This window comes from Pecten maximus, chromosome 16 (assembly GCF_902652985.1).
Source record: "Pecten maximus chromosome 16, xPecMax1.1, whole genome shotgun sequence".
In the NCBI taxonomy this organism is placed as follows: Eukaryota; Metazoa; Mollusca; class Bivalvia; order Pectinida; family Pectinidae; genus Pecten; species Pecten maximus.
Genome location: NC_047030.1, coordinates 35,056,386 through 35,065,457, shown reverse-complemented (window position 1 = coordinate 35,065,457; position 9,072 = coordinate 35,056,386).

Sequence of the window (9,072 nt, the reverse complement as noted above, 5' to 3'; positions counted from 1 at the left end):
CTGAGCTCAGGTCCGATGACAACAACTACAACTCCGACGACAACAACTACAACTCCAATTACAACAACTACAACTCCGACGACAACAACTACAACTCCGACGACAACAACTACAACTCCAATTACAACAACTACAACTCCGACAACAACAACTACAACTCCGACAACAACAACTACAACTCCGCCGACAACAACAACGCAGAAACCTACCACCAATATAGTTACAATAGACCCTGCAGTAAGAGGTATGATCGAATAAAAATAAACTTGTAAACATTTTGTATCAGAAAGGATAAAGGGATACAGCCAATTGATCTCGCTACACAGGCATAAAAAGGGAGTTAACTCTGCAAAGATCATCTATTATTTTACAATTACTACAGCATTTAAAAAAAATGTCATTCTAAACAAGATTTTTATTGAAATATATTTAGAATAATTTTGTACCAATTGAGACGAAAATATCTTAAGGTTAATAACATAATCCGTACAATGAATTGACAAAAAGTCATGTAAAACATATGAATATCATTTTTGTTAGCATTACAAGTAAACCAAACCATTTCTTTACCTGTACTGTTCATTGCTTAATTTTGTTTCAGATGATATATCCACCTACAGCCTTAATACTCTGGTATACATAATATGTCGGACATGCATGAAGAAACAGCAACAGGCCAATAGTCCAAACTCCTTTCAGAAGTGTACCCTGGAATTTTGTCCACATTATAGAGCTAGTACGGTTCTTATGCATGCCTTTATCATCAAAGGAATAGTCGCTCTTAACATTGGCACGATGTTGTTTAGCAGTAAAACAGATTTAGCCAGGGCTATTTAGCAGCCAATGTGTACACGTAGATACATATTCAGTCAATATTATTATGCAGGTATTGCTAATATATTGTTTACATGACATGAATGAAGATATATATTTTTCAAACCGGTATGTTTAAGGCTAATTTTTGGATATATATTGAGTCTATATCTTTGGAACTTTGGAACAGCTTATATTTTAAGACAATTACGATGTATTCTCTCTACATATAGACATTTTCAACATAAACATCCCTGTTCATTAAACTGTATACATAGAGGATATCTAACAGTGTCTTCAGTAATACCAAATATATTTCACGAGTGGGGCTAATATTTTGATATTTTTCACGAGTGCGCAGCACGAGTGAAAAATATCAAAATATTAGCCACACGAGTGAAATATATTTGGTATTACTGAAGACACTGTTAGATATTCTGTTTATTACATTTTTTATCAACGAAAACCCTACCCCGTATGCTAACTAGGCCTACAGCGATAATTTGTAAACAAAAAAAGTAGTTTCCCCTGTCCAGGTGCTGACATATATGTCGGGCTTTCTGATTGGTCAATTATTTTCTGATCATTAATTTGATTGGTCAAATCAGCAAAAGGTATAACTTTTATAGAATTAATAATTTTTGATATTTCACTGGTAAAAATGTAATAAAATGCATTATGTACACAATTTAGAAGATAAAACGAATTCCTCAAACATTAAATTACTCTCGAATACTGAATACCCGTATCTATTTACCTCTTTTCTTCTATTATCTAAAACAATAATATCATAAATACGTATAAATATGTTATAAAAAAACTTTATTTCTGTTTCCGTATTTCCAACATGTTAATTAACATCCTATTCACCAGACAATGAAGCCATTCTAAGCGATATGCTGATCTAAGTTACGTTAGCGCTTTGACGATACGATAGCACGCATTATGCTTTGTATCAATCATTTAGATGACAACGATTTCCATAAATCTGTTCTAGTAAATAAATATATAATGTAATAGAACCTGTAATAACTGTGATTAATTGGACACTTAATTAGATGAAATGTAAGTATAACTACAGAACAATCATTGCTGACGTCATTGTATTTATCCGTTAAGATGATTACAGTCATTATGACAATGGAAACCATCTGACAAGCACTAAATAGCAAAACGAATTCAGAGCAAATAACTTCAATGTCTACTTAACATCTGTATATAGTATACAAAATGGCGATCATCGAATAATAGCTTATTCAGTAAGCTATAAATATTTCAAATTAATAATTTTATTTTCAAAACAGTACTTGGATATTTAGTTTTTAAAGTAATTTACCATAGTATACAAAAACGTTTGAGATTTTATACGTTACTAATGTTAATTTTCCAGATATACCAACGCCAGAAAATATTGAAGGTAAGCATGATTTTTTGATTTTTCTAATGTAGACAGAGGTCTTTTTCAAAGTTAAAAAAACCCTCCCAAATCAGATACAATACCATAATGTATGGAAAGATTTCTATCGTCTCGTCAAAATGTTTTCACGTAACATCAAAGCGAACACTTTTATTAAAAACTTAATGTAATAAACATAGGATTTTGTTATAACTAAAGGTCTGACTAAAACCAGGAAGATCTAGAGGTGTGTAACCGAAGGTACATGCGCCTATTGTCTTTACAGTAACATTTCAACCAACCAACGTTCCTGGTCAATTCAATATAATTCATTTTATTGACTTTAAGCTTTACAGCTCATCAGTAGATATAACATATATACATAACAATAAATTGCTCGAACTATTGACGAACCGTTTGAATATAATTGTTTTGCATAAGTAAAGGGAGATAACCAGTACCGTCGTTACAATTTATTGAAATAGAACACGGACGATACATTTTGTTTAATTTCATATCTTACTTTGAATAATTCGAATGAGTTTTGGCTATTTCACTATTAACTGCAAATATGTTTATCATCAGTTTTCAAATTTTTCGGCATAGCCGTATATCATTCTTTTGGTCCCGAATATGACGCGACAGGTGGCGTTACTGGTCAAGATGAAGTATGTGATTGGTCAATATAGCGGTAAATGCAAAATGCAGATATACAATTAAAAACGAAACAAAGTTAAGATTGAATGCAAGCTGAATAAGTGGATGTATTTTTTTCAAATGACACATTCATAAGATTATATTCCAGATTCAAATGCAGTCTTATTATCACCAAAAATGATTCAAACGGATAGAATGTGCTGAAACGCATTAGTTCGTTGATTTATTTCACCAGGAGTTTTACATTATAACCACCAGCATTAAAACTATGACGTTAATTTTTTTAAAGATATTTCTTGTTACTATTGACTTCATACGGAAATATAACAACGGGCCTTATAACAATGATAGAAAGGAACAAAGGCTATTCTAAGAGAACCCAACCGACGTTCTATTAGTCATTATATTAATACATTTTCAATATTTTAAAAACGAAAAAAATGGAAGTATTTGAAAAACAAAATGCAAACATAGCAAATAAACTCAAATAAAGCGAAAAGATTAAGATAAATAAAATAATCGGTCTTTATTCATTATTTTCTATTTTCTTCGTTTATTATTTTCCGGAAAGTCGACGAGTCTTGACAACACAAATTAATAACACCTGGTATAGTAAAACTTTATTGCTATTTCCAACAATATTTTTTCCTACAGACGTCAATCCATTGAACATTATTACAATTTTATGATTAATAGTGATATTTTTAGAAACTTTATAAACGTGTGATAAATTCCTAAATCACCTCCCATTGTTTACTTCGTTTGTTGACGTCATCAAACATGTTTTCATGTACCTGTTGTTAACTATAATTCACACCACCGATTTGAAATATGTGACATACAACATGGCACTGACGACAGAAAACAGACGATAGAGATGTTGACGTCTTACAGTTGAACACCTTTTACAAATTTTTGAACCACGCACGTGGAAAAATTCTCATGACAATATATACATCATTTATAAGGCCAATAATAGAATATGTAAGAATTTTGGAACTGCAATATGCAAATATAAATTCTGATTGTAATAGTTTAGACTTCAGGCTTAGCCTGTTGTCTTAATCATTTGAAAGTCAATAAGCATTTTTGTTTCTTGTACCAAAGCCGGCATAGAAACGAGCAAACGCTGATACGCGGATGAAATGTATTGTAATTAAGTAAATCAATTATTTGCAGATAATTTCCAAAAACGTAAAGTGTTGTTTTTTTTTGATTCTGCGTAAAGTTGGTACATGTCGATTCACGAATTCACGAATGTGAAAATTAATTTGTTTTGCATAACTTGCCGTTTTGCGTTAAATTTATGGTATTGTTTCATGTTGTTTATTCGTATCTCATCAATATAAACATATTTAAACTAACAAAAACACCGAAAGCACAAAAGTCTTCGTGTCAAAAAGTGCAGACACAACGCGGGACCTGTAAACAATGTGACGTCATCGGAATGTACAAGTTGCAACAATGTACAACACTAAATACAGCGATGAGAAACAGGATGCGACGAAACATTAACCCAGATAACATTTATCATTAGTCTTGTTTTATTTTGTTTCAGGTTTATTACCATCCATAGCTATACCATTGCAGTGTGCATTAGCAGAGTACACATTGAATATTTCTCATATGCTAACATTTTGTAAGTATTAAAAAGTGTATACATCAATGTATATATATTATATATAATAATTGGTATGTATATACATGTATATAAAAAAACTAAAGTTATCCGTGCAATATACTTATGAACACAGTAGTAGATATTTCATTATGCCATGACTTTATTGCTGTGAAAATATTTGCATTTGTATTTTTTGTCGTTATAGAATTCATAAAATTAGTTAGATAAACCGTAAAAATGATATTGATATGAAAATAATACATAATATAAACTTCCGTATTTTATAAAATTTTCCACTTGTGATATCTTAAATCATCGATTAACTTTACGTACCTTATATATATATAGATAAATAGGTGAAAATGATATTTTTTTAAAAAAAATTTGAACATGTGATGTCTTAAGTTACGGAATTACTTCCCTTTACGTGTCACACTATGAGCTGCTATATGACAGTAATATATATTTTCTCATTTCCGGTCTTTTTGTATTAAGCTCATAATGGGACTGGTATTATCACCATTTAAAGACACATGTTAAGTATTTAATACAAGTTTTTATATAGTTTGGTTATTATTTCTCTTGCAGGTCAGGAGGAGGCGAAAATACAGGAGTACATCTACTACGGTATATGCTACAGCTGTGTAATATTAGGAGGAAACACACTGTGCGATCTATATTGTCTATATTAGATAAGAATAATTGTTTTAGGATATACATAATAATTCACTTACTATTTCGAGGAACTATATATATTCAATATCGGCTAAAAGTATTTTGTTTTTATCCCGTCAACACTCAAAGAGGATAAGATATTATGATAATCCTTTTTTAGCTATTATAAACACACCAGTAATGAACGTGCATTCTACGCTATTGTTACCAAGGTTACTACAATGCGCTTTGGACGTTAAACCTATCAATCATTACAATAAGAAAAACTTAAAATTAATACAATACCTGATGTCGCTATATTCAAGTTTGTATGTTTGAATTGTTATTATCTGTTGATATGCTAAAATTTTAAAGCAATATTTAGTCCATGTAAATTTATATAATGCTTAAATATTTCAATGTGAATGTTAGCTTCATGATTGGTCCATTAAAAGCTTGAAACCAATTAGAAAGATAACTATTTTACTGCTATGAATATATACAATGTATGCATAGTGCGCTTGGATGGGTATAGTCAATTTGATTAAGATCTTATCAATTATTGATTCATTAAACCAAAATAATCTAATTTTAATCTTTTCGTCTGTCATAAAGTTTCGAAATAACTTCCATGATAAAATCTATCGATCCCTACGTATTAGATGTGCTGTGTTGCTGTCTTTTTTTTATTACAGGAATCGAACACTTCCGTCATACTAGGTTAAAACTAAGTGCTAATGGAACATTTAGCAGCAAAATGGCGTTTTATACATGCATTAATTAATAAATAATTAAAATAAACATAGTGCATTACCTACACTTACAATGTGTGTCGTCAATATAAGATAATGGTTTAAAGTACAGTACATTAAGATATACTTACTAGTCATATCAATATATTCATCATGTGTAAATCGTAGAAATTCAGTTTATTTTAATTTGTTTTTCATATAGTCAATTTTGATACTGTAAACGTGGTTATTTTCGCGAGGGGTTACTTTCGCGATTTCGATATGTAAACTATACGCGTTGGGGTAATTTTCGCGATCGATCCACATTCGTTTGTTGTTCGAAATTGATAATTGAATAATACGCGAAGGGGGAAATTTTCGCGATCAAAAGGACTAAATGTCCCTCTCGCGCAAATTTCCACGTTAACAGTATGCTTCTCTGTTATTCAACACCATGCATTGATGAATATACATGCTTTGCTGGATATTTGTCGGATGAAACCAATGGATTTTATATTGTACGAGTTACTGAATCGTTTGAATCGTTACAAATAAACGATTCTCGAGTTTGATGTCGTGTGTCTTAGCACCATTGTTTAAGCATTGATGTCATTTTTTTTAGTTTCATCGGGGTATGAAACAAATTTTGTTTGCAAACTGTATGAAACCGCGTACATCAACGCTTATAATTAATTTTTGAAAATGATTTTCTAATTTAAAACATGTTTTATGTACAATTTTACTGGTTTTAAATGGGATTCTTTTTCTCAAATCAATACGCAACGTCAATGGTCGTATTGTGACGTCACATTTTTCGCGCCATTCTCGGAATTTCTTTCATAGAAGAATGAAAAGAATTTTTCGACCAATCACATTTGAGTATTTACCATGAAAACAAAGAAAAATTAATGATCAAACAATGGAATTACAATAGTGTATTGTATATGTCGCTAATACAAATAATGATGTAATAATATTTACATGCTAATAGCCTTTACCGTTGTTCAAATTGTAATAAGTATGTATTTATGAAATAGTATTACAATTGTTTTTATAGATGTAACTAACGTGAATATGACATAATAATGTACATAGCTTTGAGGTGAACGCTTATATATATATATATACATATATTATATTGATGAACAATGTGAATAGAAAGATTAATTAAATTCTTTTACAAAGAAATGTTTAAGCTTGATTAAAAAAATACACAATTCATAAATTAAGATAATGCCATTTTTTACTATTACATTCGTGAATTATGAAATTATTGCAATTTTATGGATCTTCAGAATCGTAAATTGCTGGTCATACTGTGGTATTTGTGATAAAGATACATTTCCTCGGCCGACAATCCCTGTTTTAAGCTTCCGTTAACAAGCTGAATTGCATTCAGTATATCACCTACTAATTATCGTGTGTGCGGTTTTAGTAAAAATACAACAAAACACCGCGAATTTTGTGGTATATGGCGAGTGATTTCTTTACGGGTGCTTCACCACCGACAATGATTGATAAAGTACACCTCCGACAAAGAGTAATTTTGATCGAATGAAAACAAGGATGGGCTGTTGTACATGCTTAAAAATATTACTGTAAAAGTGTGAGCTTCTCTTTCCATACTGAAATTTGAAGTGGACGAAAAATTAGTTACACCCCGAAGAAACTCAAACGTGCTCCCCCTATGAATAGTATATGCAGCTTATGATCTAAAAACGGTCTTTTTAGGGCGCTTTTATCAATTGTTTTCGACTTGTTTCTCGAAAACCGCAGGGCGAATTGCGGCGAAACTTGATATGTATTTAACGAAACTTGACAAACATCGTATATATCCGGCGGTGCGCAAAAATAATTTTGTTTTTTGATCCGTCATCCGGCCTGTCAGCCAGATAGCCAGATTTGTCGAAATCAAAACGTTGTCCAATTTTGACCTAATGGTATAAAGCTTAAGTATGACACTGCCAACGCTATTGAGATACCAGCTACACTATTTACGACTAGGGTAGGGGGTGGGGGTGGGGTCATTTTGGAGACATATATAACGATGTCCTTAGCAATAAGAACTTTTTGATATAGTTCTTTACCATGAGTGCTGATTAATGCATTCTCTTGACAAGCAGTTTATACCCTGTCAGCAATATACCATCTTTAGGAATAATGTTATTAAACTTGTCACTAAAATAAAGTAAACAATAAATAAATAAATAGAATTAATAGATAACACGCGACAATAGGTGTAGATTTAATTTTTCGATTGAATTCTATTTTACTTATGTTCAATCTTTGAAGACTTTCTTTGATATGCCTTTCATTCTGTAACGTTCCTATATTACATTAATGTTTTGATGATTAGACATCCAGAATTCTTTTCACTATTTCACTTCCTGTAATAATTTCTTTAAGAGCTAAATAACTTTTAAAGTGTCATTTCAAGCTGTGTTTTTGTTTTTATTACTGACAGGAATTAAGAAAAGAAAGAGTAAAAGTCGTGAAAAAATACATTAAAATGAAAAAAAAAAACCCAAAAAACTGATTGTTCATTTGATAATTTTCCAAGCAACAAATTATTTATGTGGGAAGCTATAAGTAACACCGCGGAAATTTAAAACATTGAAAATTCGCAATTTACAGTATACCAAGATACGAAATTATTCATTAAGACTTCATGTATTACACTCGCTCGTCAGACACATGAGTTAAAGCTGATTCCTGGGATACCCGTGGCTGGACAACAGGAGAGGGTGACTTCTTCAATAGTTTCCGACAACACGTTACCAGCCAGGAATTCTTGGCACTTTGCCGGACAATATTCAAATTGGTAGCGTAAATAAGAGGATTCAAAACACTGTTGAAAATTCCAATACCTAGAAGGTATGTAAAGATGACATTTTCGGACATGCGCGGACTTAGATTTAACTCGATGTCTGTTGAGTAGACGATGACAATGAAGATCCCTGCAACAGATTAAAAGGCTTTGTATACATCGATTGTTTAGAGGAACAAGGACGTATCTCCAACATGGAGTGCTTAGAAGTAAAGGGCCGTATCTCAAATTTATCAATTTTTATATTTTAATAAATTACAACTACGAGTGAGATTTTCTTATAGAATTTGTACATTATATCAATTGAAAATGTCTTATTCTGTTAAAATACTGTGTGATTTAAAAGAATTAGACAATTTCCATTGATGTAAAG